The sequence below is a fragment of the Schistocerca cancellata genome, unplaced genomic scaffold (assembly GCF_023864275.1).
Source record: "Schistocerca cancellata isolate TAMUIC-IGC-003103 unplaced genomic scaffold, iqSchCanc2.1 HiC_scaffold_364, whole genome shotgun sequence".
Taxonomy (NCBI): domain Eukaryota; kingdom Metazoa; phylum Arthropoda; class Insecta; order Orthoptera; family Acrididae; genus Schistocerca; species Schistocerca cancellata.
Window position 1 is genome coordinate 1 of NW_026046382.1, and position 27,606 is coordinate 27,606.

The 27,606-nt window shown below is 50.2% G+C and overlaps 33 non-coding genes across 33 annotated transcripts; all 33 read left to right on the forward strand.

Moving 5' to 3' along the window:
- Window positions 1–668: 668 nt before the first annotated feature.
- Trnaa-ugc (transfer RNA alanine (anticodon UGC)) lies at window positions 669–741 on the forward strand. Its single transcript has one exon. It is a non-coding gene; the product is annotated as a tRNA-Ala (tRNA).
- Window positions 742–1,164: 423 nt separating this feature from the next.
- Trnaa-agc (transfer RNA alanine (anticodon AGC)) lies at window positions 1,165–1,237 on the forward strand. The gene has a single exon. It is a non-coding gene; the product is annotated as a tRNA-Ala (tRNA).
- Window positions 1,238–2,239: 1,002 nt separating this feature from the next.
- On the forward strand, window positions 2,240–2,312 carry Trnaa-ugc (transfer RNA alanine (anticodon UGC)). The gene has a single exon. It is a non-coding gene; the product is annotated as a tRNA-Ala (tRNA).
- Window positions 2,313–2,735: 423 nt separating this feature from the next.
- On the forward strand, window positions 2,736–2,808 carry Trnaa-agc (transfer RNA alanine (anticodon AGC)). The gene has a single exon. It is a non-coding gene; the product is annotated as a tRNA-Ala (tRNA).
- A 1,013-nt stretch (window positions 2,809–3,821) lies between these two features.
- On the forward strand, window positions 3,822–3,894 carry Trnaa-ugc (transfer RNA alanine (anticodon UGC)). The gene has a single exon. It is a non-coding gene; the product is annotated as a tRNA-Ala (tRNA).
- Window positions 3,895–4,317: 423 nt separating this feature from the next.
- On the forward strand, window positions 4,318–4,390 carry Trnaa-agc (transfer RNA alanine (anticodon AGC)). Its single transcript has one exon. It is a non-coding gene; the product is annotated as a tRNA-Ala (tRNA).
- A 1,002-nt stretch (window positions 4,391–5,392) lies between these two features.
- On the forward strand, window positions 5,393–5,465 carry Trnaa-ugc (transfer RNA alanine (anticodon UGC)). Its single transcript has one exon. It is a non-coding gene; the product is annotated as a tRNA-Ala (tRNA).
- A 423-nt stretch (window positions 5,466–5,888) lies between these two features.
- On the forward strand, window positions 5,889–5,961 carry Trnaa-agc (transfer RNA alanine (anticodon AGC)). The gene has a single exon. It is a non-coding gene; the product is annotated as a tRNA-Ala (tRNA).
- Window positions 5,962–6,974: 1,013 nt separating this feature from the next.
- Window positions 6,975–7,047, forward strand: Trnaa-ugc (transfer RNA alanine (anticodon UGC)). The gene has a single exon. It is a non-coding gene; the product is annotated as a tRNA-Ala (tRNA).
- A 423-nt stretch (window positions 7,048–7,470) lies between these two features.
- On the forward strand, window positions 7,471–7,543 carry Trnaa-agc (transfer RNA alanine (anticodon AGC)). The gene has a single exon. It is a non-coding gene; the product is annotated as a tRNA-Ala (tRNA).
- Window positions 7,544–8,545: 1,002 nt separating this feature from the next.
- Window positions 8,546–8,618, forward strand: Trnaa-ugc (transfer RNA alanine (anticodon UGC)). Its single transcript has one exon. It is a non-coding gene; the product is annotated as a tRNA-Ala (tRNA).
- Window positions 8,619–9,041: 423 nt separating this feature from the next.
- Trnaa-agc (transfer RNA alanine (anticodon AGC)) lies at window positions 9,042–9,114 on the forward strand. Its single transcript has one exon. It is a non-coding gene; the product is annotated as a tRNA-Ala (tRNA).
- A 1,013-nt stretch (window positions 9,115–10,127) lies between these two features.
- On the forward strand, window positions 10,128–10,200 carry Trnaa-ugc (transfer RNA alanine (anticodon UGC)). Its single transcript has one exon. It is a non-coding gene; the product is annotated as a tRNA-Ala (tRNA).
- Window positions 10,201–10,623: 423 nt separating this feature from the next.
- On the forward strand, window positions 10,624–10,696 carry Trnaa-agc (transfer RNA alanine (anticodon AGC)). The gene has a single exon. It is a non-coding gene; the product is annotated as a tRNA-Ala (tRNA).
- A 1,013-nt stretch (window positions 10,697–11,709) lies between these two features.
- On the forward strand, window positions 11,710–11,782 carry Trnaa-ugc (transfer RNA alanine (anticodon UGC)). Its single transcript has one exon. It is a non-coding gene; the product is annotated as a tRNA-Ala (tRNA).
- Window positions 11,783–12,205: 423 nt separating this feature from the next.
- On the forward strand, window positions 12,206–12,278 carry Trnaa-agc (transfer RNA alanine (anticodon AGC)). The gene has a single exon. It is a non-coding gene; the product is annotated as a tRNA-Ala (tRNA).
- A 1,013-nt stretch (window positions 12,279–13,291) lies between these two features.
- Trnaa-ugc (transfer RNA alanine (anticodon UGC)) lies at window positions 13,292–13,364 on the forward strand. The gene has a single exon. It is a non-coding gene; the product is annotated as a tRNA-Ala (tRNA).
- A 423-nt stretch (window positions 13,365–13,787) lies between these two features.
- Window positions 13,788–13,860, forward strand: Trnaa-agc (transfer RNA alanine (anticodon AGC)). Its single transcript has one exon. It is a non-coding gene; the product is annotated as a tRNA-Ala (tRNA).
- A 1,013-nt stretch (window positions 13,861–14,873) lies between these two features.
- Trnaa-ugc (transfer RNA alanine (anticodon UGC)) lies at window positions 14,874–14,946 on the forward strand. Its single transcript has one exon. It is a non-coding gene; the product is annotated as a tRNA-Ala (tRNA).
- A 423-nt stretch (window positions 14,947–15,369) lies between these two features.
- Trnaa-agc (transfer RNA alanine (anticodon AGC)) lies at window positions 15,370–15,442 on the forward strand. Its single transcript has one exon. It is a non-coding gene; the product is annotated as a tRNA-Ala (tRNA).
- A 1,013-nt stretch (window positions 15,443–16,455) lies between these two features.
- Window positions 16,456–16,528, forward strand: Trnaa-ugc (transfer RNA alanine (anticodon UGC)). The gene has a single exon. It is a non-coding gene; the product is annotated as a tRNA-Ala (tRNA).
- A 423-nt stretch (window positions 16,529–16,951) lies between these two features.
- On the forward strand, window positions 16,952–17,024 carry Trnaa-agc (transfer RNA alanine (anticodon AGC)). The gene has a single exon. It is a non-coding gene; the product is annotated as a tRNA-Ala (tRNA).
- A 1,013-nt stretch (window positions 17,025–18,037) lies between these two features.
- Window positions 18,038–18,110, forward strand: Trnaa-ugc (transfer RNA alanine (anticodon UGC)). Its single transcript has one exon. It is a non-coding gene; the product is annotated as a tRNA-Ala (tRNA).
- A 423-nt stretch (window positions 18,111–18,533) lies between these two features.
- On the forward strand, window positions 18,534–18,606 carry Trnaa-agc (transfer RNA alanine (anticodon AGC)). Its single transcript has one exon. It is a non-coding gene; the product is annotated as a tRNA-Ala (tRNA).
- A 1,013-nt stretch (window positions 18,607–19,619) lies between these two features.
- Window positions 19,620–19,692, forward strand: Trnaa-ugc (transfer RNA alanine (anticodon UGC)). The gene has a single exon. It is a non-coding gene; the product is annotated as a tRNA-Ala (tRNA).
- A 423-nt stretch (window positions 19,693–20,115) lies between these two features.
- Trnaa-agc (transfer RNA alanine (anticodon AGC)) lies at window positions 20,116–20,188 on the forward strand. The gene has a single exon. It is a non-coding gene; the product is annotated as a tRNA-Ala (tRNA).
- A 1,013-nt stretch (window positions 20,189–21,201) lies between these two features.
- Window positions 21,202–21,274, forward strand: Trnaa-ugc (transfer RNA alanine (anticodon UGC)). The gene has a single exon. It is a non-coding gene; the product is annotated as a tRNA-Ala (tRNA).
- Window positions 21,275–21,697: 423 nt separating this feature from the next.
- Window positions 21,698–21,770, forward strand: Trnaa-agc (transfer RNA alanine (anticodon AGC)). Its single transcript has one exon. It is a non-coding gene; the product is annotated as a tRNA-Ala (tRNA).
- Window positions 21,771–22,783: 1,013 nt separating this feature from the next.
- Trnaa-ugc (transfer RNA alanine (anticodon UGC)) lies at window positions 22,784–22,856 on the forward strand. Its single transcript has one exon. It is a non-coding gene; the product is annotated as a tRNA-Ala (tRNA).
- A 423-nt stretch (window positions 22,857–23,279) lies between these two features.
- Window positions 23,280–23,352, forward strand: Trnaa-agc (transfer RNA alanine (anticodon AGC)). The gene has a single exon. It is a non-coding gene; the product is annotated as a tRNA-Ala (tRNA).
- A 1,013-nt stretch (window positions 23,353–24,365) lies between these two features.
- On the forward strand, window positions 24,366–24,437 carry Trnaa-ugc (transfer RNA alanine (anticodon UGC)). The gene has a single exon. It is a non-coding gene; the product is annotated as a tRNA-Ala (tRNA).
- Window positions 24,438–24,861: 424 nt separating this feature from the next.
- Window positions 24,862–24,935, forward strand: Trnaa-agc (transfer RNA alanine (anticodon AGC)). The gene has a single exon. It is a non-coding gene; the product is annotated as a tRNA-Ala (tRNA).
- Window positions 24,936–26,447: 1,512 nt separating this feature from the next.
- On the forward strand, window positions 26,448–26,520 carry Trnaa-agc (transfer RNA alanine (anticodon AGC)). Its single transcript has one exon. It is a non-coding gene; the product is annotated as a tRNA-Ala (tRNA).
- Window positions 26,521–27,606: the final 1,086 nt, after the last annotated feature.

A 27,606-nucleotide genomic window follows, 5' to 3' on the forward strand; every position in this document is an offset into this window, starting at 1 on the left:
AGTGAGTTGTATGTTTTGCGACACTCTGTCTCTGACAAGCAAGCGGAGGTGACATAGGCGCGAACACGGGAAGTTTGCAGCCCCTTGCTGCCTGCAGAGACCGAGCAGCCACACTAGTTGGGCGGCCTAAGCCGTAGGCGAAATGTGCTCACTCGCTTGGGTGCGACGTCAAGCTCTAAATAAGGCTGTCACTAGCGTGAGCGTCGTGTAAAGTCGGAAAAGTCGTCTGCATGGGTGAGTGCAATGTTTGGGGAGCGTTTCGTAGTTTGCGCAGTGCAATGGAGACGCGGAAGCTTGTTGTGGCCCAGTCTTTTGCAGTTGGACGACAAGAGTGGTACACAGTAGTAAAGTGCGCGGCAGTGAGTTGGCATCAACAGTCGAGTGCACAATGGGGCTTCAGATGTGCTTGTTACCTCAGGCGCTGTGTGATTGTCGTCAAGGAGTGAAAACGGAGCAATTTGTGACTGTCCTTTCAATTTAAGACTTTAAATACAGACGGAATTTGTAGTCGTAATACCAGAGCATCGAAACTACTTGGAACTCTTGTGCATATGAACGTGATCGCGCCTTTGTACACTGGTCCCTTCGCCCCTATAAACCAACCAACCATCATGTCCGCGCACATCAGAGTAGCAAAGGATGGAAAACAGCGCAGCTTTGTTGCGCTTGGGGGCGTAGCTCAGTTGGTAGAGCGTTCGCTTTGCATGTGAAAGGTCCCGGGTTCAAGCCCCGGCGCCTCCATGTTTTGTGGACAGTGCATGGTAAGTGTTGGTCGCGGCGAGCCTAAAGACACGCAAGATGTTGCAAAGCCAGCGTCACAGACTCATATGATGTATACTGACGTAAGGAGAGCAAGACGTGAATGTGAGGACCGGCTGTTGTCGAGGTGTCATCGAGTGCAAATCTGTCTTAGGTATAACGGCCTAACCTCAATGAAGTCTAGAGTGTGGACAACACGTTCGTCTTACTCAGAGCGGTGGCCGAACGCTATTTTCGACGTTGTGCGTGCCACTTTAATTTTGGCCAACTACGATTCGATACAGAATGCAGGAAACCTGAAAGACACCCTCACGGACACATTGAGAGTAGTGTTTGTCTGCGGAATAATGGGAGTGCAAGGGTCTGTGATATTGATATGGTTGTATGTAGCACTATCCGTCATCAGGGGGCGTAGCTCAGATGGTAGAGCGCTCGCTTAGCATGCGAGAGGTACTGGGATCGATACCCAGCGTCTCCAGAATTTTTAACACACCAACATGCGCACACTGCCATGCAAGTGAAATAATTCACAGCCAGCAAATGTGTCTAGGCAGATACGAGCGAACGATTAGCAGCAACAATTGGCAAGCGTGCTGTTACGCGCAGGAACCACCCTCCTCCCAGCCCTATACTTAATTTAGAACCAGTACGAGTCTTCCCTTAAGATTCTCAAACCTATGTCGGAAAGATCTGCCTTGCGCCGAGTTCACAAAAATCCCACTGCACATTCCCATTCTTTACGTGCAGTCGGCTGCTACTGGTGTTGCTAGTTATGACTGCTGATGACAGATGCCGTAGCAATCAATTCATGGAGTGAGTTGTATGTTTTGCGACACTCTGTCTCTGACAAGCAAGCGGAGGTGACATAGGCGCGAACACGGGAAGTTTGCAGCCCCTTGCTGCCTGCAGAGACCGAGCAGCCACACTAGTTGGGCGGCCTAAGCCGTAGGCGAAATGTGCTCACTCGCTTGGGTGCGACGTCAAGCTCTAAATAAGGCTGTCACTAGCGTGAGCGTCGTGTAAAGTCGGAAAAGTCGTCTGCATGGGTGAGTGCAATGTTTGGGGAGCGTTTCGTAGTTTGCGCAGTGCAATGGAGACGCGGAAGCTTGTTGTGGCCCAGTCTTTTGCAGTTGGACGACAAGAGTGGTACACAGTAGTAAAGTGCGCGGCAGTGAGTTGGCATCAACAGTCGAGTGCACAATGGGGCTTCAGATGTGCTTGTTACCTCAGGCGCTGTGTGATTGTCGTCAAGGAGTGAAAACGGAGCAATTTGTGACTGTCCTTTCAATTTAAGACTTTAAATACAGACGGAATTTGTAGTCGTAATACCAGAGCATCGAAACTACTTGGAACTCTTGTGCATATGAACGTGATCGCGCCTTTGTACACTGGTCCCTTCGCCCCTATAAACCAACCAACCATCATGTCCGCGCACATCAGAGTAGCAAAGGATGGAAAACAGCGCAGCTTTGTTGCGCTTGGGGGCGTAGCTCAGTTGGTAGAGCGTTCGCTTTGCATGTGAAAGGTCCCGGGTTCAAGCCCCGGCGCCTCCATGTTTTGTGGACAGTGCATGGTAAGTGTTGGTCGCGGCGAGCCTAAAGACACGCAAGATGTTGCAAAGCCAGCGTCACAGACTCATATGATGTATACTGACGTAAGGAGAGCAAGACGTGAATGTGAGGACCGGCTGTTGTCGAGGTGTCATCGAGTGCAAATCTGTCTTAGGTATAACGGCCTAACCTCAATGAAGTCTAGAGTGTGGACAACACGTTCGTCTTACTCAGAGCGGTGGCCGAACGCTATTTTCGACGTTGTGCGTGCCACTTTAATTTTGGCCAACTACGATTCGATACAGAATGCAGGAAACCTGAAAGACACCCTCACGGACACATTGAGAGTAGTGTTTGTCTGCGGAATAATGGGAGTGCAAGGGTCTGTGATATTGATATGGTTGTATGTAGCACTATCCGTCATCAGGGGGCGTAGCTCAGATGGTAGAGCGCTCGCTTAGCATGCGAGAGGTACTGGGATCGATACCCAGCGTCTCCAGAATTTTTAACACACCAACATGCGCACACTGCCATGCAAGTGAAATAATTCACAGCCAGCAAATGTGTCTAGGCAGATACGAGCGAACGATTAGCAGCAACAATTGGCAAGCGTGCTGTTACGCGCAGGAACCACCCTCCTCCCAGCCCTATACTTAATTTAGAACCAGTACGAGTCTTCCCTTAAGATTCTCAAACCTATGTCGGAAAGATCTGCCTTGCGCCGAGTTCACAAAAATCCCACTGCACATTCCCATTCTTTACGTGCAGTCGGCTGCTACTGGTGTTGCTAGTTATGACTGCTGATGACAGATGCCGTAGCAATCAATTCATGGAGTGAGTTGTATGTTTTGCGACACTCTGTCTCTGACAAGCAAGCCGAGGTGACATAGGCGCGAACACGGGAAGTTTGCAGCCCCTTGCTGCCTGCAGAGACCGAGCAGCCACACTAGTTGGGCGGCCTAAGCCGTAGGCGAAATGTGCTCACTCGCTTGGGTGCGACGTCAAGCTCTAAATAAGGCTGTCACTAGCGTGAGCGTTGCGTGAGCGTCGTGTAAAGTCGGAAAAGTCGTCTGCATGGGTGAGTGCAATGTTTGGGGAGCGTTTCGTAGTTTGCGCAGTGCAATGGAGACGCGGAAGCTTGTTGTGGCCCAGTCTTTTGCAGTTGGACGACAAGAGTGGTACACAGTAGTAAAGTGCGCGGCAGTGAGTTGGCATCAACAGTCGAGTGCACAATGGGGCTTCAGATGTGCTTGTTACCTCAGGCGCTGTGTGATTGTCGACAAGGAGTGAAAACGGAGCAATTTGTGACTGTCCTTTCAATTTAAGACTTTAAATACACACGGAATTTGTAGTCGTAATACCAGAGCATCGAAACTACTTGGAACTCTTGTGCATATGAACGTGATCGCGCCTTTGTACACTGGTCCCTTCGCCCCTATAAACCAACCAACCATCATGTCCGCGCACATCAGAGTAGCAAAGGATGGAAAACAGCGCAGCTTTGTTGCGCTTGGGGGCGTAGCTCAGTTGGTAGAGCGTTCGCTTTGCATGTGAAAGGTCCCGGGTTCAAGCCCCGGCGCCTCCATGTTTTGTGGACAGTGCATGGTAAGTGTTGGTCGCGGCGAGCCTAAAGACACGCAAGATGTTGCAAAGCCAGCGTCACAGACTCATATGATGTATACTGACGTAAGGAGAGCAAGACGTGAATGTGAGGACCGGCTGTTGTCGAGGTGTCATCGAGTGCAAATCTGTCTTAGGTATAACGGCCTAACCTCAATGAAGTCTAGAGTGTGGACAACACGTTCGTCTTACTCAGAGCGGTGGCCGAACGCTATTTTCGACGTTGTGCGTGCCACTTTAATTTTGGCCAACTACGATTCGATACAGAATGCAGGAAACCTGAAAGACACCCTCACGGACACATTGAGAGTAGTGTTTGTCTGCGGAATAATGGGAGTGCAAGGGTCTGTGATATTGATATGGTTGTATGTAGCACTATCCGTCATCAGGGGGCGTAGCTCAGATGGTAGAGCGCTCGCTTAGCATGCGAGAGGTACTGGGATCGATACCCAGCGTCTCCAGAATTTTTAACACACCAACATGCGCACACTGCCATGCAAGTGAAATAATTCACAGCCAGCAAATGTGTCTAGGCAGATACGAGCGAACGATTAGCAGCAACAATTGGCAAGCGTGCTGTTACGCGCAGGAACCACCCTCCTCCCAGCCCTATACTTAATTTAGAACCAGTACGAGTCTTCCCTTAAGATTCTCAAACCTATGTCGGAAAGATCTGCCTTGCGCCGAGTTCACAAAAATCCCACTGCACATTCCCATTCTTTACGTGCAGTCGGCTGCTACTGGTGTTGCTAGTTATGACTGCTGATGACAGATGCCGTAGCAATCAATTCATGGAGTGAGTTGTATGTTTTGCGACACTCTGTCTCTGACAAGCAAGCGGAGGTGACATAGGCGCGAACACGGGAAGTTTGCAGCCCCTTGCTGCCTGCAGAGACCGAGCAGCCACACTAGTTGGGCGGCCTAAGCCGTAGGCGAAATGTGCTCACTCGCTTGGGTGCGACGTCAAGCTCTAAATAAGGCTGTCACTAGCGTGAGCGTCGTGTAAAGTCGGAAAAGTCGTCTGCATGGGTGAGTGCAATGTTTGGGGAGCGTTTCGTAGTTTGCGCAGTGCAATGGAGACGCGGAAGCTTGTTGTGGCCCAGTCTTTTGCAGTTGGACGACAAGAGTGGTACACAGTAGTAAAGTGCGCGGCAGTGAGTTGGCATCAACAGTCGAGTGCACAATGGGGCTTCAGATGTGCTTGTTACCTCAGGCGCTGTGTGATTGTCGTCAAGGAGTGAAAACGGAGCAATTTGTGACTGTCCTTTCAATTTAAGACTTTAAATACAGACGGAATTTGTAGTCGTAATACCAGAGCATCGAAACTACTTGGAACTCTTGTGCATATGAACGTGATCGCGCCTTTGTACACTGGTCCCTTCGCCCCTATAAACCAACCAACCATCATGTCCGCGCACATCAGAGTAGCAAAGGATGGAAAACAGCGCAGCTTTGTTGCGCTTGGGGGCGTAGCTCAGTTGGTAGAGCGTTCGCTTTGCATGTGAAAGGTCCCGGGTTCAAGCCCCGGCGCCTCCATGTTTTGTGGACAGTGCATGGTAAGTGTTGGTCGCGGCGAGCCTAAAGACACGCAAGATGTTGCAAAGCCAGCGTCACAGACTCATATGATGTATACTGACGTAAGGAGAGCAAGACGTGAATGTGAGGACCGGCTGTTGTCGAGGTGTCATCGAGTGCAAATCTGTCTTAGGTATAACGGCCTAACCTCAATGAAGTCTAGAGTGTGGACAACACGTTCGTCTTACTCAGAGCGGTGGCCGAACGCTATTTTCGACGTTGTGCGTGCCACTTTAATTTTGGCCAACTACGATTCGATACAGAATGCAGGAAACCTGAAAGACACCCTCACGGACACATTGAGAGTAGTGTTTGTCTGCGGAATAATGGGAGTGCAAGGGTCTGTGATATTGATATGGTTGTATGTAGCACTATCCGTCATCAGGGGGCGTAGCTCAGATGGTAGAGCGCTCGCTTAGCATGCGAGAGGTACTGGGATCGATACCCAGCGTCTCCAGAATTTTTAACACACCAACATGCGCACACTGCCATGCAAGTGAAATAATTCACAGCCAGCAAATGTGTCTAGGCAGATACGAGCGAACGATTAGCAGCAACAATTGGCAAGCGTGCTGTTACGCGCAGGAACCACCCTCCTCCCAGCCCTATACTTAATTTAGAACCAGTACGAGTCTTCCCTTAAGATTCTCAAACCTATGTCGGAAAGATCTGCCTTGCGCCGAGTTCACAAAAATCCCACTGCACATTCCCATTCTTTACGTGCAGTCGGCTGCTACTGGTGTTGCTAGTTATGACTGCTGATGACAGATGCCGTAGCAATCAATTCATGGAGTGAGTTGTATGTTTTGCGACACTCTGTCTCTGACAAGCAAGCGGAGGTGACATAGGCGCGAACACGGGAAGTTTGCAGCCCCTTGCTGCCTGCAGAGACCGAGCAGCCACACTAGTTGGGCGGCCTAAGCCGTAGGCGAAATGTGCTCACTCGCTTGGGTGCGACGTCAAGCTCTAAATAAGGCTGTCACTAGCGTGAGCGTTGCGTGAGCGTCGTGTAAAGTCGGAAAAGTCGTCTGCATGGGTGAGTGCAATGTTTGGGGAGCGTTTCGTAGTTTGCGCAGTGCAATGGAGACGCGGAAGCTTGTTGTGGCCCAGTCTTTTGCAGTTGGACGACAAGAGTGGTACACAGTAGTAAAGTGCGCGGCAGTGAGTTGGCATCAACAGTCGAGTGCACAATGGGGCTTCAGATGTGCTTGTTACCTCAGGCGCTGTGTGATTGTCGACAAGGAGTGAAAACGGAGCAATTTGTGACTGTCCTTTCAATTTAAGACTTTAAATACAGACGGAATTTGTAGTCGTAATACCAGAGCATCGAAACTACTTGGAACTCTTGTGCATATGAACGTGATCGCGCCTTTGTACACTGGTCCCTTCGCCCCTATAAACCAACCAACCATCATGTCCGCGCACATCAGAGTAGCAAAGGATGGAAAACAGCGCAGCTTTGTTGCGCTTGGGGGCGTAGCTCAGTTGGTAGAGCGTTCGCTTTGCATGTGAAAGGTCCCGGGTTCAAGCCCCGGCGCCTCCATGTTTTGTGGACAGTGCATGGTAAGTGTTGGTCGCGGCGAGCCTAAAGACACGCAAGATGTTGCAAAGCCAGCGTCACAGACTCATATGATGTATACTGACGTAAGGAGAGCAAGACGTGAATGTGAGGACCGGCTGTTGTCGAGGTGTCATCGAGTGCAAATCTGTCTTAGGTATAACGGCCTAACCTCAATGAAGTCTAGAGTGTGGACAACACGTTCGTCTTACTCAGAGCGGTGGCCGAACGCTATTTTCGACGTTGTGCGTGCCACTTTAATTTTGGCCAACTACGATTCGATACAGAATGCAGGAAACCTGAAAGACACCCTCACGGACACATTGAGAGTAGTGTTTGTCTGCGGAATAATGGGAGTGCAAGGGTCTGTGATATTGATATGGTTGTATGTAGCACTATCCGTCATCAGGGGGCGTAGCTCAGATGGTAGAGCGCTCGCTTAGCATGCGAGAGGTACTGGGATCGATACCCAGCGTCTCCAGAATTTTTAACACACCAACATGCGCACACTGCCATGCAAGTGAAATAATTCACAGCCAGCAAATGTGTCTAGGCAGATACGAGCGAACGATTAGCAGCAACAATTGGCAAGCGTGCTGTTACGCGCAGGAACCACCCTCCTCCCAGCCCTATACTTAATTTAGAACCAGTACGAGTCTTCCCTTAAGATTCTCAAACCTATGTCGGAAAGATCTGCCTTGCGCCGAGTTCACAAAAATCCCACTGCACATTCCCATTCTTTACGTGCAGTCGGCTGCTACTGGTGTTGCTAGTTATGACTGCTGATGACAGATGCCGTAGCAATCAATTCATGGAGTGAGTTGTATGTTTTGCGACACTCTGTCTCTGACAAGCAAGCGGAGGTGACATAGGCGCGAACACGGGAAGTTTGCAGCCCCTTGCTGCCTGCAGAGACCGAGCAGCCACACTAGTTGGGCGGCCTAAGCCGTAGGCGAAATGTGCTCACTCGCTTGGGTGCGACGTCAAGCTCTAAATAAGGCTGTCACTAGCGTGAGCGTCGTGTAAAGTCGGAAAAGTCGTCTGCATGGGTGAGTGCAATGTTTGGGGAGCGTTTCGTAGTTTGCGCAGTGCAATGGAGACGCGGAAGCTTGTTGTGGCCCAGTCTTTTGCAGTTGGACGACAAGAGTGGTACACAGTAGTAAAGTGCGCGGCAGTGAGTTGGCATCAACAGTCGAGTGCACAATGGGGCTTCAGATGTGCTTGTTACCTCAGGCGCTGTGTGATTGTCGACAAGGAGTGAAAACGGAGCAATTTGTGACTGTCCTTTCAATTTAAGACTTTAAATACAGACGGAATTTGTAGTCGTAATACCAGAGCATCGAAACTACTTGGAACTCTTGTGCATATGAACGTGATCGCGCCTTTGTACACTGGTCCCTTCGCCCCTATAAACCAACCAACCATCATGTCCGCGCACATCAGAGTAGCAAAGGATGGAAAACAGCGCAGCTTTGTTGCGCTTGGGGGCGTAGCTCAGTTGGTAGAGCGTTCGCTTTGCATGTGAAAGGTCCCGGGTTCAAGCCCCGGCGCCTCCATGTTTTGTGGACAGTGCATGGTAAGTGTTGGTCGCGGCGAGCCTAAAGACACGCAAGATGTTGCAAAGCCAGCGTCACAGACTCATATGATGTATACTGACGTAAGGAGAGCAAGAAGTGAATGTGAGGACCGGCTGTTGTCGAGGTGTCATCGAGTGCAAATCTGTCTTAGGTATAACGGCCTAACCTCAATGAAGTCTAGAGTGTGGACAACACGTTCGTCTTACTCAGAGCGGTGGCCGAACGCTATTTTCGACGTTGTGCGTGCCACTTTAATTTTGGCCAACTACGATTCGATACAGAATGCAGGAAACCTGAAAGACACCCTCACGGACACATTGAGAGTAGTGTTTGTCTGCGGAATAATGGGAGTGCAAGGGTCTGTGATATTGATATGGTTGTATGTAGCACTATCCGTCATCAGGGGGCGTAGCTCAGATGGTAGAGCGCTCGCTTAGCATGTGAGAGGTACTGGGATCAATACCCAGCGTCTCCAGAATTTTTAACACACCAACATGCGCACACTGCCATGCAAGTGAAATAATTCACAGCCAGCAAATGTGTCTAGGCAGATACGAGCGAACGATTAGCAGCAACAATTGGCAAGCGTGCTGTTACGCGCAGGAACCACCCTCCTCCCAGCCCTATACTTAATTTAGAACCAGTACGAGTCTTCCCTTAAGATTCTCAAACCTATGTCGGAAAGATCTGCCTTGCGCCGAGTTCACAAAAATCCCACTGCACATTCCCATTCTTTACGTGCAGTCGGCTGCTACTGGTGTTGCTAGTTATGACTGCTGATGACAGATGCCGTAGCAATCAATTCATGGAGTGAGTTGTATGTTTTGCGACACTCTGTCTCTGACAAGCAAGCGGAGGTGACATAGGCGCGAACACGGGAAGTTTGCAGCCCCTTGCTGCCTGCAGAGACCGAGCAGCCACACTAGTTGGGCGGCCTAAGCCGTAGGCGAAATGTGCTCACTCGCTTGGGTGCGACGTCAAGCTCTAAATAAGGCTGTCACTAGCGTGAGCGTTGCGTGAGCGTCGTGTAAAGTCGGAAAAGTCGTCTGCATGGGTGAGTGCAATGTTTGGGGAGCGTTTCGTAGTTTGCGCAGTGCAATGGAGACGCGGAAGCTTGTTGTGGCCCAGTCTTTTGCAGTTGGACGACAAGAGTGGTACACAGTAGTAAAGTGCGCGGCAGTGAGTTGGCATCAACAGTCGAGTGCACAATGGGGCTTCAGATGTGCTTGTTACCTCAGGCGCTGTGTGATTGTCGACAAGGAGTGAAAACGGAGCAATTTGTGACTGTCCTTTCAATTTAAGACTTTTAATACAGACGGAATTTGTAGTCGTAATACCAGAGCATCGAAACTACTTGGAACTCTTGTGCATATGAACGTGATCGCGCCTTTGTACACTGGTCCCTTCGCCCCTATAAACCAACCAACCATCATGTCCGCGCACATCAGAGTAGCAAAGGATGGAAAACAGCGCAGCTTTGTTGCGCTTGGGGGCGTAGCTCAGTTGGTAGAGCGTTCGCTTTGCATGTGAAAGGTCCCGGGTTCAAGCCCCGGCGCCTCCATGTTTTGTGGACAGTGCATGGTAAGTGTTGGTCGCGGCGAGCCTAAAGACACGCAAGATGTTGCAAAGCCAGCGTCACAGACTCATATGATGTATACTGACGTAAGGAGAGCAAGACGTGAATGTGAGGACCGGCTGTTGTCGAGGTGTCATCGAGTGCAAATCTGTCTTAGGTATAACGGCCTAACCTCAATGAAGTCTAGAGTGTGGACAACACGTTCGTCTTACTCAGAGCGGTGGCCGAACGCTATTTTCGACGTTGTGCGTGCCACTTTAATTTTGGCCAACTACGATTCGATACAGAATGCAGGAAACCTGAAAGACACCCTCACGGACACATTGAGAGTAGTGTTTGTCTGCGGAATAATGGGAGTGCAAGGGTCTGTGATATTGATATGGTTGTATGTAGCACTATCCGTCATCAGGGGGCGTAGCTCAGATGGTAGAGCGCTCGCTTAGCATGCGAGAGGTACTGGGATCGATACCCAGCGTCTCCAGAATTTTTAACACACCAACATGCGCACACTGCCATGCAAGTGAAATAATTCACAGCCAGCAAATGTGTCTAGGCAGATACGAGCGAACGATTAGCAGCAACAATTGGCAAGCGTGCTGTTACGCGCAGGAACCACCCTCCTCCCAGCCCTATACTTAATTTAGAACCAGTACGAGTCTTCCCTTAAGATTCTCAAACCTATGTCGGAAAGATCTGCCTTGCGCCGAGTTCACAAAAATCCCACTGCACATTCCCATTCTTTACGTGCAGTCGGCTGCTACTGGTGTTGCTAGTTATGACTGCTGATGACAGATGCCGTAGCAATCAATTCATGGAGTGAGTTGTATGTTTTGCGACACTCTGTCTCTGACAAGCAAGCGGAGGTGACATAGGCGCGAACACGGGAAGTTTGCAGCCCCTTGCTGCCTGCAGAGACCGAGCAGCCACACTAGTTGGGCGGCCTAAGCCGTAGGCGAAATGTGCTCACTCGCTTGGGTGCGACGTCAAGCTCTAAATAAGGCTGTCACTAGCGTGAGCGTTGCGTGAGCGTCGTGTAAAGTCGGAAAAGTCGTCTGCATGGGTGAGTGCAATGTTTGGGGAGCGTTTCGTAGTTTGCGCAGTGCAATGGAGACGCGGAAGCTTGTTGTGGCCCAGTCTTTTGCAGTTGGACGACAAGAGTGGTACACAGTAGTAAAGTGCGCGGCAGTGAGTTGGCATCAACAGTCGAGTGCACAATGGGGCTTCAGATGTGCTTGTTACCTCAGGCGCTGTGTGATTGTCGACAAGGAGTGAAAACGGAGCAATTTGTGACTGTCCTTTCAATTTAAGACTTTTAATACAGACGGAATTTGTAGTCGTAATACCAGAGCATCGAAACTACTTGGAACTCTTGTGCATATGAACGTGATCGCGCCTTTGTACACTGGTCCCTTCGCCCCTATAAACCAACCAACCATCATGTCCGCGCACATCAGAGTAGCAAAGGATGGAAAACAGCGCAGCTTTGTTGCGCTTGGGGGCGTAGCTCAGTTGGTAGAGCGTTCGCTTTGCATGTGAAAGGTCCCGGGTTCAAGCCCCGGCGCCTCCATGTTTTGTGGACAGTGCATGGTAAGTGTTGGTCGCGGCGAGCCTAAAGACACGCAAGATGTTGCAAAGCCAGCGTCACAGACTCATATGATGTATACTGACGTAAGGAGAGCAAGACGTGAATGTGAGGACCGGCTGTTGTCGAGGTGTCATCGAGTGCAAATCTGTCTTAGGTATAACGGCCTAACCTCAATGAAGTCTAGAGTGTGGACAACACGTTCGTCTTACTCAGAGCGGTGGCCGAACGCTATTTTCGACGTTGTGCGTGCCACTTTAATTTTGGCCAACTACGATTCGATACAGAATGCAGGAAACCTGAAAGACACCCTCACGGACACATTGAGAGTAGTGTTTGTCTGCGGAATAATGGGAGTGCAAGGGTCTGTGATATTGATATGGTTGTATGTAGCACTATCCGTCATCAGGGGGCGTAGCTCAGATGGTAGAGCGCTCGCTTAGCATGCGAGAGGTACTGGGATCGATACCCAGCGTCTCCAGAATTTTTAACACACCAACATGCGCACACTGCCATGCAAGTGAAATAATTCACAGCCAGCAAATGTGTCTAGGCAGATACGAGCGAACGATTAGCAGCAACAATTGGCAAGCGTGCTGTTACGCGCAGGAACCACCCTCCTCCCAGCCCTATACTTAATTTAGAACCAGTACGAGTCTTCCCTTAAGATTCTCAAACCTATGTCGGAAAGATCTGCCTTGCGCCGAGTTCACAAAAATCCCACTGCACATTCCCATTCTTTACGTGCAGTCGGCTGCTACTGGTGTTGCTAGTTATGACTGCTGATGACAGATGCCGTAGCAATCAATTCATGGAGTGAGTTGTATGTTTTGCGACACTCTGTCTCTGACAAGCAAGCGGAGGTGACATAGGCGCGAACACGGGAAGTTTGCAGCCCCTTGCTGCCTGCAGAGACCGAGCAGCCACACTAGTTGGGCGGCCTAAGCCGTAGGCGAAATGTGCTCACTCGCTTGGGTGCGACGTCAAGCTCTAAATAAGGCTGTCACTAGCGTGAGCGTTGCGTGAGCGTCGTGTAAAGTCGGAAAAGTCGTCTGCATGGGTGAGTGCAATGTTTGGGGAGCGTTTCGTAGTTTGCGCAGTGCAATGGAGACGCGGAAGCTTGTTGTGGCCCAGTCTTTTGCAGTTGGACGACAAGAGTGGTACACAGTAGTAAAGTGCGCGGCAGTGAGTTGGCATCAACAGTCGAGTGCACAATGGGGCTTCAGATGTGCTTGTTACCTCAGGCGCTGTGTGATTGTCGACAAGGAGTGAAAACGGAGCAATTTGTGACTGTCCTTTCAATTTAAGACTTTTAATACAGACGGAATTTGTAGTCGTAATACCAGAGCATCGAAACTACTTGGAACTCTTGTGCATATGAACGTGATCGCGCCTTTGTACACTGGTCCCTTCGCCCCTATAAACCAACCAACCATCATGTCCGCGCACATCAGAGTAGCAAAGCATGGAAAACAGCGCAGCTTTGTTGCGCTTGGGGGCGTAGCTCAGTTGGTAGAGCGTTCGCTTTGCATGTGAAAGGTCCCGGGTTCAAGCCCCGGCGCCTCCATGTTTTGTGGACAGTGCATGGTAAGTGTTGGTCGCGGCGAGCCTAAAGACACGCAAGATGTTGCAAAGCCAGCGTCACAGACTCATATGATGTATACTGACGTAAGGAGAGCAAGACGTGAATGTGAGGACCGGCTGTTGTCGAGGTGTCATCGAGTGCAAATCTGTCTTAGGTATAACGGCCTAACCTCAATGAAGTCTAGAGTGTGGACAACACGTTCGTCTTACTCAGAGCGGTGGCCGAACGCTATTTTCGACGTTGTGCGTGCCACTTTAATTTTGGCCAACTACGATTCGATACAGAATGCAGGAAACCTGAAAGACACCCTCACGGACACATTGAGAGTAGTGTTTGTCTGCGGAATAATGGGAGTGCAAGGGTCTGTGATATTGATATGGTTGTATGTAGCACTATCCGTCATCAGGGGGCGTAGCTCAGATGGTAGAGCGCTCGCTTAGCATGCGAGAGGTACTGGGATCGATACCCAGCGTCTCCAGAATTTTTAACACACCAACATGCGCACACTGCCATGCAAGTGAAATAATTCACAGCCAGCAAATGTGTCTAGGCAGATACGAGCGAACGATTAGCAGCAACAATTGGCAAGCGTGCTGTTACGCGCAGGAACCACCCTCCTCCCAGCCCTATACTTAATTTAGAACCAGTACGAGTCTTCCCTTAAGATTCTCAAACCTATGTCGGAAAGATCTGCCTTGCGCCGAGTTCACAAAAATCCCACTGCACATTCCCATTCTTTACGTGCAGTCGGCTGCTACTGGTGTTGCTAGTTATGACTGCTGATGACAGATGCCGTAGCAATCAATTCATGGAGTGAGTTGTATGTTTTGCGACACTCTGTCTCTGACAAGCAAGCGGAGGTGACATAGGCGCGAACACGGGAAGTTTGCAGCCCCTTGCTGCCTGCAGAGACCGAGCAGCCACACTAGTTGGGCGGCCTAAGCCGTAGGCGAAATGTGCTCACTCGCTTGGGTGCGACGTCAAGCTCTAAATAAGGCTGTCACTAGCGTGAGCGTTGCGTGAGCGTCGTGTAAAGTCGGAAAAGTCGTCTGCATGGGTGAGTGCAATGTTTGGGGAGCGTTTCGTAGTTTGCGCAGTGCAATGGAGACGCGGAAGCTTGTTGTGGCCCAGTCTTTTGCAGTTGGACGACAAGAGTGGTACACAGTAGTAAAGTGCGCGGCAGTGAGTTGGCATCAACAGTCGAGTGCACAATGGGGCTTCAGATGTGCTTGTTACCTCAGGCGCTGTGTGATTGTCGACAAGGAGTGAAAACGGAGCAATTTGTGACTGTCCTTTCAATTTAAGACTTTTAATACAGACGGAATTTGTAGTCGTAATACCAGAGCATCGAAACTACTTGGAACTCTTGTGCATATGAACGTGATCGCGCCTTTGTACACTGGTCCCTTCGCCCCTATAAACCAACCAACCATCATGTCCGCGCACATCAGAGTAGCAAAGGATGGAAAACAGCGCAGCTTTGTTGCGCTTGGGGGCGTAGCTCAGTTGGTAGAGCGTTCGCTTTGCATGTGAAAGGTCCCGGGTTCAAGCCCCGGCGCCTCCATGTTTTGTGGACAGTGCATGGTAAGTGTTGGTCGCGGCGAGCCTAAAGACACGCAAGATGTTGCAAAGCCAGCGTCACAGACTCATATGATGTATACTGACGTAAGGAGAGCAAGACGTGAATGTGAGGACCGGCTGTTGTCGAGGTGTCATCGAGTGCAAATCTGTCTTAGGTATAACGGCCTAACCTCAATGAAGTCTAGAGTGTGGACAACACGTTCGTCTTACTCAGAGCGGTGGCCGAACGCTATTTTCGACGTTGTGCGTGCCACTTTAATTTTGGCCAACTACGATTCGATACAGAATGCAGGAAACCTGAAAGACACCCTCACGGACACATTGAGAGTAGTGTTTGTCTGCGGAATAATGGGAGTGCAAGGGTCTGTGATATTGATATGGTTGTATGTAGCACTATCCGTCATCAGGGGGCGTAGCTCAGATGGTAGAGCGCTCGCTTAGCATGCGAGAGGTACTGGGATCGATACCCAGCGTCTCCAGAATTTTTAACACACCAACATGCGCACACTGCCATGCAAGTGAAATAATTCACAGCCAGCAAATGTGTCTAGGCAGATACGAGCGAACGATTAGCAGCAACAATTGGCAAGCGTGCTGTTACGCGCAGGAACCACCCTCCTCCCAGCCCTATACTTAATTTAGAACCAGTACGAGTCTTCCCTTAAGATTCTCAAACCTATGTCGGAAAGATCTGCCTTGCGCCGAGTTCACAAAAATCCCACTGCACATTCCCATTCTTTACGTGCAGTCGGCTGCTACTGGTGTTGCTAGTTATGACTGCTGATGACAGATGCCGTAGCAATCAATTCATGGAGTGAGTTGTATGTTTTGCGACACTCTGTCTCTGACAAGCAAGCGGAGGTGACATAGGCGCGAACACGGGAAGTTTGCAGCCCCTTGCTGCCTGCAGAGACCGAGCAGCCACACTAGTTGGGCGGCCTAAGCCGTAGGCGAAATGTGCTCACTCGCTTGGGTGCGACGTCAAGCTCTAAATAAGGCTGTCACTAGCGTGAGCGTTGCGTGAGCGTCGTGTAAAGTCGGAAAAGTCGTCTGCATGGGTGAGTGCAATGTTTGGGGAGCGTTTCGTAGTTTGCGCAGTGCAATGGAGACGCGGAAGCTTGTTGTGGCCCAGTCTTTTGCAGTTGGACGACAAGAGTGGTACACAGTAGTAAAGTGCGCGGCAGTGAGTTGGCATCAACAGTCGAGTGCACAATGGGGCTTCAGATGTGCTTGTTACCTCAGGCGCTGTGTGATTGTCGACAAGGAGTGAAAACGGAGCAATTTGTGACTGTCCTTTCAATTTAAGACTTTAAATACAGACGGAATTTGTAGTCGTAATACCAGAGCATCGAAACTACTTGGAACTCTTGTGCATATGAACGTGATCGCGCCTTTGTACACTGGTCCCTTCGCCCCTATAAACCAACCAACCATCATGTCCGCGCACATCAGAGTAGCAAAGGATGGAAAACAGCGCAGCTTTGTTGCGCTTGGGGGCGTAGCTCAGTTGGTAGAGCGTTCGCTTTGCATGTGAAAGGTCCCGGGTTCAAGCCCCGGCGCCTCCATGTTTTGTGGACAGTGCATGGTAAGTGTTGGTCGCGGCGAGCCTAAAGACACGCAAGATGTTGCAAAGCCAGCGTCACAGACTCATATGATGTATACTGACGTAAGGAGAGCAAGACGTGAATGTGAGGACCGGCTGTTGTCGAGGTGTCATCGAGTGCAAATCTGTCTTAGGTATAACGGCCTAACCTCAATGAAGTCTAGAGTGTGGACAACACGTTCGTCTTACTCAGAGCGGTGGCCGAACGCTATTTTCGACGTTGTGCGTGCCACTTTAATTTTGGCCAACTACGATTCGATACAGAATGCAGGAAACCTGAAAGACACCCTCACGGACACATTGAGAGTAGTGTTTGTCTGCGGAATAATGGGAGTGCAAGGGTCTGTGATATTGATATGGTTGTATGTAGCACTATCCGTCATCAGGGGGCGTAGCTCAGATGGTAGAGCGCTCGCTTAGCATGCGAGAGGTACTGGGATCGATACCCAGCGTCTCCAGAATTTTTAACACACCAACATGCGCACACTGCCATGCAAGTGAAATAATTCACAGCCAGCAAATGTGTCTAGGCAGATACGAGCGAACGATTAGCAGCAACAATTGGCAAGCGTGCTGTTACGCGCAGGAACCACCCTCCTCCCAGCCCTATACTTAATTTAGAACCAGTACGAGTCTTCCCTTAAGATTCTCAAACCTATGTCGGAAAGATCTGCCTTGCGCCGAGTTCACAAAAATCCCACTGCACATTCCCATTCTTTACGTGCAGTCGGCTGCTACTGGTGTTGCTAGTTATGACTGCTGATGACAGATGCCGTAGCAATCAATTCATGGAGTGAGTTGTATGTTTTGCGACACTCTGTCTCTGACAAGCAAGCGGAGGTGACATAGGCGCGAACACGGGAAGTTTGCAGCCCCTTGCTGCCTGCAGAGACCGAGCAGCCACACTAGTTGGGCGGCCTAAGCCGTAGGCGAAATGTGCTCACTCGCTTGGGTGCGACGTCAAGCTCTAAATAAGGCTGTCACTAGCGTGAGCGTTGCGTGAGCGTCGTGTAAAGTCGGAAAAGTCGTCTGCATGGGTGAGTGCAATGTTTGGGGAGCGTTTCGTAGTTTGCGCAGTGCAATGGAGACGCGGAAGCTTGTTGTGGCCCAGTCTTTTGCAGTTGGACGACAAGAGTGGTACACAGTAGTAAAGTGCGCGGCAGTGAGTTGGCATCAACAGTCGAGTGCACAATGGGGCTTCAGATGTGCTTGTTACCTCAGGCGCTGTGTGATTGTCGACAAGGAGTGAAAACGGAGCAATTTGTGACTGTCCTTTCAATTTAAGACTTTAAATACAGACGGAATTTGTAGTCGTAATACCAGAGCATCGAAACTACTTGGAACTCTTGTGCATATGAACGTGATCGCGCCTTTGTACACTGGTCCCTTCGCCCCTATAAACCAACCAACCATCATGTCCGCGCACATCAGAGTAGCAAAGGATGGAAAACAGCGCAGCTTTGTTGCGCTTGGGGGCGTAGCTCAGTTGGTAGAGCGTTCGCTTTGCATGTGAAAGGTCCCGGGTTCAAGCCCCGGCGCCTCCATGTTTTGTGGACAGTGCATGGTAAGTGTTGGTCGCGGCGAGCCTAAAGACACGCAAGATGTTGCAAAGCCAGCGTCACAGACTCATATGATGTATACTGACGTAAGGAGAGCAAGACGTGAATGTGAGGACCGGCTGTTGTCGAGGTGTCATCGAGTGCAAATCTGTCTTAGGTATAACGGCCTAACCTCAATGAAGTCTAGAGTGTGGACAACACGTTCGTCTTACTCAGAGCGGTGGCCGAACGCTATTTTCGACGTTGTGCGTGCCACTTTAATTTTGGCCAACTACGATTCGATACAGAATGCAGGAAACCTGAAAGACACCCTCACGGACACATTGAGAGTAGTGTTTGTCTGCGGAATAATGGGAGTGCAAGGGTCTGTGATATTGATATGGTTGTATGTAGCACTATCCGTCATCAGGGGGCGTAGCTCAGATGGTAGAGCGCTCGCTTAGCATGCGAGAGGTACTGGGATCGATACCCAGCGTCTCCAGAATTTTTAACACACCAACATGCGCACACTGCCATGCAAGTGAAATAATTCACAGCCAGCAAATGTGTCTAGGCAGATACGAGCGAACGATTAGCAGCAACAATTGGCAAGCGTGCTGTTACGCGCAGGAACCACCCTCCTCCCAGCCCTATACTTAATTTAGAACCAGTACGAGTCTTCCCTTAAGATTCTCAAACCTATGTCGGAAAGATCTGCCTTGCGCCGAGTTCACAAAAATCCCACTGCACATTCCCATTCTTTACGTGCAGTCGGCTGCTACTGGTGTTGCTAGTTATGACTGCTGATGACAGATGCCGTAGCAATCAATTCATGGAGTGAGTTGTATGTTTTGCGACACTCTGTCTCTGACAAGCAAGCGGAGGTGACATAGGCGCGAACACGGGAAGTTTGCAGCCCCTTGCTGCCTGCAGAGACCGAGCAGCCACACTAGTTGGGCGGCCTAAGCCGTAGGCGAAATGTGCTCACTCGCTTGGGTGCGACGTCAAGCTCTAAATAAGGCTGTCACTAGCGTGAGCGTTGCGTGAGCGTCGTGTAAAGTCGGAAAAGTCGTCTGCATGGGTGAGTGCAATGTTTGGGGAGCGTTTCGTAGTTTGCGCAGTGCAATGGAGACGCGGAAGCTTGTTGTGGCCCAGTCTTTTGCAGTTGGACGACAAGAGTGGTACACAGTAGTAAAGTGCGCGGCAGTGAGTTGGCATCAACAGTCGAGTGCACAATGGGGCTTCAGATGTGCTTGTTACCTCAGGCGCTGTGTGATTGTCGACAAGGAGTGAAAACGGAGCAATTTGTGACTGTCCTTTCAATTTAAGACTTTAAATACAGACGGAATTTGTAGTCGTAATACCAGAGCATCGAAACTACTTGGAACTCTTGTGCATATGAACGTGATCGCGCCTTTGTACACTGGTCCCTTCGCCCCTATAAACCAACCAACCATCATGTCCGCGCACATCAGAGTAGCAAAGGATGGAAAACAGCGCAGCTTTGTTGCGCTTGGGGGCGTAGCTCAGTTGGTAGAGCGTTCGCTTTGCATGTGAAAGGTCCCGGGTTCAAGCCCCGGCGCCTCCATGTTTTGTGGACAGTGCATGGTAAGTGTTGGTCGCGGCGAGCCTAAAGACACGCAAGATGTTGCAAAGCCAGCGTCACAGACTCATATGATGTATACTGACGTAAGGAGAGCAAGACGTGAATGTGAGGACCGGCTGTTGTCGAGGTGTCATCGAGTGCAAATCTGTCTTAGGTATAACGGCCTAACCTCAATGAAGTCTAGAGTGTGGACAACACGTTCGTCTTACTCAGAGCGGTGGCCGAACGCTATTTTCGACGTTGTGCGTGCCACTTTAATTTTGGCCAACTACGATTCGATACAGAATGCAGGAAACCTGAAAGACACCCTCACGGACACATTGAGAGTAGTGTTTGTCTGCGGAATAATGGGAGTGCAAGGGTCTGTGATATTGATATGGTTGTATGTAGCACTATCCGTCATCAGGGGGCGTAGCTCAGATGGTAGAGCGCTCGCTTAGCATGCGAGAGGTACTGGGATCGATACCCAGCGTCTCCAGAATTTTTAACACACCAACATGCGCACACTGCCATGCAAGTGAAATAATTCACAGCCAGCAAATGTGTCTAGGCAGATACGAGCGAACGATTAGCAGCAACAATTGGCAAGCGTGCTGTTACGCGCAGGAACCACCCTCCTCCCAGCCCTATACTTAATTTAGAACCAGTACGAGTCTTCCCTTAAGATTCTCAAACCTATGTCGGAAAGATCTGCCTTGCGCCGAGTTCACAAAAATCCCACTGCACATTCCCATTCTTTACGTGCAGTCGGCTGCTACTGGTGTTGCTAGTTATGACTGCTGATGACAGATGCCGTAGCAATCAATTCATGGAGTGAGTTGTATGTTTTGCGACACTCTGTCTCTGACAAGCAAGCGGAGGTGACATAGGCGCGAACACGGGAAGTTTGCAGCCCCTTGCTGCCTGCAGAGACCGAGCAGCCACACTAGTTGGGCGGCCTAAGCCGTAGGCGAAATGTGCTCACTCGCTTGGGTGCGACGTCAAGCTCTAAATAAGGCTGTCACTAGCGTGAGCGTTGCGTGAGCGTCGTGTAAAGTCGGAAAAGTCGTCTGCATGGGTGAGTGCAATGTTTGGGGAGCGTTTCGTAGTTTGCGCAGTGCAATGGAGACGCGGAAGCTTGTTGTGGCCCAGTCTTTTGCAGTTGGACGACAAGAGTGGTACACAGTAGTAAAGTGCGCGGCAGTGAGTTGGCATCAACAGTCGAGTGCACAATGGGGCTTCAGATGTGCTTGTTACCTCAGGCGCTGTGTGATTGTCGACAAGGAGTGAAAACGGAGCAATTTGTGACTGTCCTTTCAATTTAAGACTTTAAATACAGACGGAATTTGTAGTCGTAATACCAGAGCATCGAAACTACTTGGAACTCTTGTGCATATGAACGTGATCGCGCCTTTGTACACTGGTCCCTTCGCCCCTATAAACCAACCAACCATCATGTCCGCGCACATCAGAGTAGCAAAGGATGGAAAACAGCGCAGCTTTGTTGCGCTTGGGGGCGTAGCTCAGTTGGTAGAGCGTTCGCTTTGCATGTGAAAGGTCCCGGGTTCAAGCCCCGGCGCCTCCATGTTTTGTGGACAGTGCATGGTAAGTGTTGGTCGCGGCGAGCCTAAAGACACGCAAGATGTTGCAAAGCCAGCGTCACAGACTCATATGATGTATACTGACGTAAGGAGAGCAAGACGTGAATGTGAGGACCGGCTGTTGTCGAGGTGTCATCGAGTGCAAATCTGTCTTAGGTATAACGGCCTAACCTCAATGAAGTCTAGAGTGTGGACAACACGTTCGTCTTACTCAGAGCGGTGGCCGAACGCTATTTTCGACGTTGTGCGTGCCACTTTAATTTTGGCCAACTACGATTCGATACAGAATGCAGGAAACCTGAAAGACACCCTCACGGACACATTGAGAGTAGTGTTTGTCTGCGGAATAATGGGAGTGCAAGGGTCTGTGATATTGATATGGTTGTATGTAGCACTATCCGTCATCAGGGGGCGTAGCTCAGATGGTAGAGCGCTCGCTTAGCATGCGAGAGGTACTGGGATCGATACCCAGCGTCTCCAGAATTTTTAACACACCAACATGCGCACACTGCCATGCAAGTGAAATAATTCACAGCCAGCAAATGTGTCTAGGCAGATACGAGCGAACGATTAGCAGCAACAATTGGCAAGCGTGCTGTTACGCGCAGGAACCACCCTCCTCCCAGCCCTATACTTAATTTAGAACCAGTACGAGTCTTCCCTTAAGATTCTCAAACCTATGTCGGAAAGATCTGCCTTGCGCCGAGTTCACAAAAATCCCACTGCACATTCCCATTCTTTACGTGCAGTCGGCTGCTACTGGTGTTGCTAGTTATGACTGCTGATGACAGATGCCGTAGCAATCAATTCATGGAGTGAGTTGTATGTTTTGCGACACTCTGTCTCTGACAAGCAAGCGGAGGTGACATAGGCGCGAACACGGGAAGTTTGCAGCCCCTTGCTGCCTGCAGAGACCGAGCAGCCACACTAGTTGGGCGGCCTAAGCCGTAGGCGAAATGTGCTCACTCGCTTGGGTGCGACGTCAAGCTCTAAATAAGGCTGTCACTAGCGTGAGCGTTGCGTGAGCGTCGTGTAAAGTCGGAAAAGTCGTCTGCATGGGTGAGTGCAATGTTTGGGGAGCGTTTCGTAGTTTGCGCAGTGCAATGGAGACGCGGAAGCTTGTTGTGGCCCAGTCTTTTGCAGTTGGACGACAAGAGTGGTACACAGTAGTAAAGTGCGCGGCAGTGAGTTGGCATCAACAGTCGAGTGCACAATGGGGCTTCAGATGTGCTTGTTACCTCAGGCGCTGTGTGATTGTCGACAAGGAGTGAAAACGGAGCAATTTGTGACTGTCCTTTCAATTTAAGACTTTAAATACAGACGGAATTTGTAGTCGTAATACCAGAGCATCGAAACTACTTGGAACTCTTGTGCATATGAACGTGATCGCGCCTTTGTACACTGGTCCCTTCGCCCCTATAAACCAACCAACCATCATGTCCGCGCACATCAGAGTAGCAAAGGATGGAAAACAGCGCAGCTTTGTTGCGCTTGGGGGCGTAGCTCAGTTGGTAGAGCGTTCGCTTTGCATGTGAAAGGTCCCGGGTTCAAGCCCCGGCGCCTCCATGTTTTGTGGACAGTGCATGGTAAGTGTTGGTCGCGGCGAGCCTAAAGACACGCAAGATGTTGCAAAGCCAGCGTCACAGACTCATATGATGTATACTGACGTAAGGAGAGCAAGACGTGAATGTGAGGACCGGCTGTTGTCGAGGTGTCATCGAGTGCAAATCTGTCTTAGGTATAACGGCCTAACCTCAATGAAGTCTAGAGTGTGGACAACACGTTCGTCTTACTCAGAGCGGTGGCCGAACGCTATTTTCGACGTTGTGCGTGCCACTTTAATTTTGGCCAACTACGATTCGATACAGAATGCAGGAAACCTGAAAGACACCCTCACGGACACATTGAGAGTAGTGTTTGTCTGCGGAATAATGGGAGTGCAAGGGTCTGTGATATTGATATGGTTGTATGTAGCACTATCCGTCATCAGGGGGCGTAGCTCAGATGGTAGAGCGCTCGCTTAGCATGCGAGAGGTACTGGGATCGATACCCAGCGTCTCCAGAATTTTTAACACACCAACATGCGCACACTGCCATGCAAGTGAAATAATTCACAGCCAGCAAATGTGTCTAGGCAGATACGAGCGAACGATTAGCAGCAACAATTGGCAAGCGTGCTGTTACGCGCAGGAACCACCCTCCTCCCAGCCCTATACTTAATTTAGAACCAGTACGAGTCTTCCCTTAAGATTCTCAAACCTATGTCGGAAAGATCTGCCTTGCGCCGAGTTCACAAAAATCCCACTGCACATTCCCATTCTTTACGTGCAGTCGGCTGCTACTGGTGTTGCTAGTTATGACTGCTGATGACAGATGCCGTAGCAATCAATTCATGGAGTGAGTTGTATGTTTTGCGACACTCTGTCTCTGACAAGCAAGCGGAGGTGACATAGGCGCGAACACGGGAAGTTTGCAGCCCCTTGCTGCCTGCAGAGACCGAGCAGCCACACTAGTTGGGCGGCCTAAGCCGTAGGCGAAATGTGCTCACTCGCTTGGGTGCGACGTCAAGCTCTAAATAAGGCTGTCACTAGCGTGAGCGTTGCGTGAGCGTCGTGTAAAGTCGGAAAAGTCGTCTGCATGGGTGAGTGCAATGTTTGGGGAGCGTTTCGTAGTTTGCGCAGTGCAATGGAGACGCGGAAGCTTGTTGTGGCCCAGTCTTTTGCAGTTGGACGACAAGAGTGGTACACAGTAGTAAAGTGCGCGGCAGTGAGTTGGCATCAACAGTCGAGTGCACAATGGGGCTTCAGATGTGCTTGTTACCTCAGGCGCTGTGTGATTGTCGACAAGGAGTGAAAACGGAGCAATTTGTGACTGTCCTTTCAATTTAAGACTTTAAATACAGACGGAATTTGTAGTCGTAATACCAGAGCATCGAAACTACTTGGAACTCTTGTGCATATGAACGTGATCGCGCCTTTGTACACTGGTCCCTTCGCCCCTATAAACCAACCAACCATCATGTCCGCGCACATCAGAGTAGCAAAGGATGGAAAACAGCGCAGCTTTGTTGCGCTTGGGGGCGTAGCTCAGTTGGTAGAGCGTTCGCTTTGCATGTGAAAGGTCCGGGTTCAAGCCCCGGCGCCTCCATGTTTTGTGGACAGTGCATGGTAAGTGTTGGTCGCGGCGAGCCTAAAGACACGCAAGATGTTGCAAAGGCCAGCGTCACAGACTCATATGATGTATACTGACGTAAGGAGAGCAAGACGTGAATGTGAGGACCGGCTGTTGTCGAGGTTGTCATCGAGTGCAAATCTGTCTTAGGTATAACGGCCTAACCTCAATGAAGTCTAGAGTGTGGACAACACGTTCGTCTTACTCAGAGCGGTGGCCGAACGCTATTTTCGACGTTGTGCGTGCCACTTTAATTTTGGCCAACTACGATTCGATACAGAATGCAGGAAACCTGAAGACACCCTCACGGACACATTGAGAGTAGTGTTTGTCTGCGGAATAATGGGAGTGCAAGGGTCTGTGATATTGATATGGTTGTATGTAGCACTATCCGTCATCAGGGGGCGTAGCTCAGATGGTAGAGCGGCTCGCTTAGCATGCGAGAGGTACTGGGATCGATACCCAGCGTCTCCAGAATTTTTAACACACCAACATGCGCACACTGCCATGCAAGTGAAATAATTCACAGCCAGCAAATGTGTCTAGGCAGATACGAGCGAACGATTAGCAGCAACAATTGGCAAGCGTGCTGTTACGCGCAGGAACCACCCTCCTCCCAGCCCTATACTTAATTTAGAACCAGTACGAGTCTTCCCTTAAGATTCTCAAACCTATGTCGGAAAGATCTGCCTTGCGCCGAGTTCACAAAAATCCCACTGCACATTCCCATTCTTTACGTGCAGTCGGCTGCTACTGGTGTTGCTAGTTATGACTGCTGATGACAGATGCCGTAGCAATCAATTCATGGAGTGAGTTGTATGTTTTGCGACACTCTGTCTCTGACAAGCAAGCGGAGGTGACATAGGCGCGAACACGGGAAGTTTGCAGCCCCTTGCTGCCTGCAGAGACCGAGCAGCCACACTAGTTGGGCGGCCTAAGCCGTAGGCGAAATGTGCTCACTCGCTTGGGTGCGACGTCAAGCTCTAAATAAGGCTGTCACTAGCGTGAGCGTTGCGTGAGCGTCGTGTTAAGTCGGAAAAGTCGTCTGCATGGGTGAGTGCAATGTTTGGGGAGCGTTTCGTAGTTTGCGCAGTGCAATGGAGACGCGGAAGCTTGTTGTGGCCCAGTCTTTTGCAGTTGGACGACAAGAGTGGTACACAGTAGTAAAGTGCGCGGCAGTGAGTTGGCATCAACAGTCGAGTGCACAATGGGGCTTCAGATGTGCTTGTTACCTCAGGCGCTGTGTGATTGTCGACAAGGAGTGAAAACGGAGCAATTTGTGACTGTCCCTTTCAATTTAAGACTTTAAATACAGACGGAATTTGTAGTCGTAATACCAGAGCATCGAAACTACTTGGAACTCTTGTGCATATGAACGTGATCGCGCCTTTGTACACTGGTCCCTTCGCCCCTATAAACCAACCAACCATCATGTCCGCGCACATCAGAGTAGCAAAGGATGGAAAACAGCGCAGCTTGTTGCGCTTGGGGGCGTAGCTCAGTTGGTAGAGCGTTCGCTTTTGCATGTGAAAGGTCCCGGGTTCAAGCCCCCGGCGCCTCCATGTTTTGTGGACAGTGCATGGTAAGTGTTGGTCGCGGCGAGCCTAAAGACACGCAAGATGTTGCAAAGCCAGCGTCACAGACTCATATGATGTATACTGACGTAAGGAGAGCAAGACGTGAATGTGAGGACCGGCTGTTGTCGAGGTGTCATCGAGTGCAAATCTGTCTTAGGTATAACGGCCTAACCTCAATGAAGTCTAGAGTGTGGACAACACGTTTCGTCTTACTCAGAGCGGTGGCCGAACGCTATTTTCGACGTTGTGCGTGCCACTTTAATTTTGGCCAACTACGATTCGATACAGAATGCAGGAAACCTGAAAGACACCCTCACGGACACATTGAGAGTAGTGTTTGTCTGCGGAATAATGGGAGTGCAAGGGTCTGTGATATTGATATGGTTGTATGTAGCACTATCCGTCATCAGGGGGCGTAGCTCAGATGGTAGAGCGCTCGCTTAGCATGCGAGAGGTACTGGGATCGATACCCAGCGTCTCCAGAATTTTTAACACACCAACATGCGCACACTGCCATGCAAGTGAAATAATTCACAGCCAGCAAATGTGTCTAGGCAGATACGAGCGAACGATTAGCAGCAACAATTGGCAAGCGTGCTGTTACGCGCAGGAACCACCCTCCTCCCAGCCCTATACTTAATTTAGAACCAGTACGAGTCTTCCCTTAAGATTCTCAAACCTATGTCGGAAAGATCTGCCTTGCGCCGAGTTCACAAAAATCCCACTGCACATTCCCATTCTTTACGTGCAGTCGGCTGCTACTGGTGTTGCTAGTTATGACTGCTGATGACAGATGCCGTAGCAATCAATTCATGGAGTGAGTTGTATGTTTTGCGACACTCTGTCTCTGACAAGCAAGCGGAGGTGACATAGGCGCGAACACGGGAAGTTTGCAGCCCCTTGCTGCCTGCAGAGACCGAGCAGCCACACTAGTTGGGCGGCCTAAGCCGTAGGCGAAATGTGCTCACTCGCTTGGGTGCGACGTCAAGCTCTAAATAAGGCTGTCACTAGCGTGAGCGTTGCGTTGAGCGTCGTGTTAAGTCGGAAAAGTCGTCTGCATGGGTGAGTGCAATGTTTGGGGAGCGTTTCGTAGTTTGCGCAGTGCAATGGAGACGCGGAAGCTTGTTGTGGCCCAGTCTTTTGCAGTTGGACGACAAGAGTGGTACACAGTAGTAAAGTGCGCGGCAGTGAGTTGGCATCAACAGTCGAGTGCACAATGGGGCTTCAGATGTGCTTGTTACCTCAGGCGCTGTGTGATTGTCGACAAGGAGTGAAAACGGAGCAATTTGTGACTGTCCTTTCAATTTAAGACTTTAAATACAGACGGAATTTGTAGTCGTAATACCAGAGCATCGAAACTACTTGGAACTCTTGTGCATAATGAACGTGATCGCGCCTTTGTACACTGGTCCCTTCGCCCCTATAAACCAACCAACCATCATGTCCGCGCACATCAGAGTAGCAAAGGATGGAAAACAGCGCAGCTTTGTTGCGCTTGGGGGCGTAGCTCAGTTGGTAGAGCGTTCGCTTTGCATGTGAAAGGTCCCGGGTTCAAGCCCCGGCGCCTC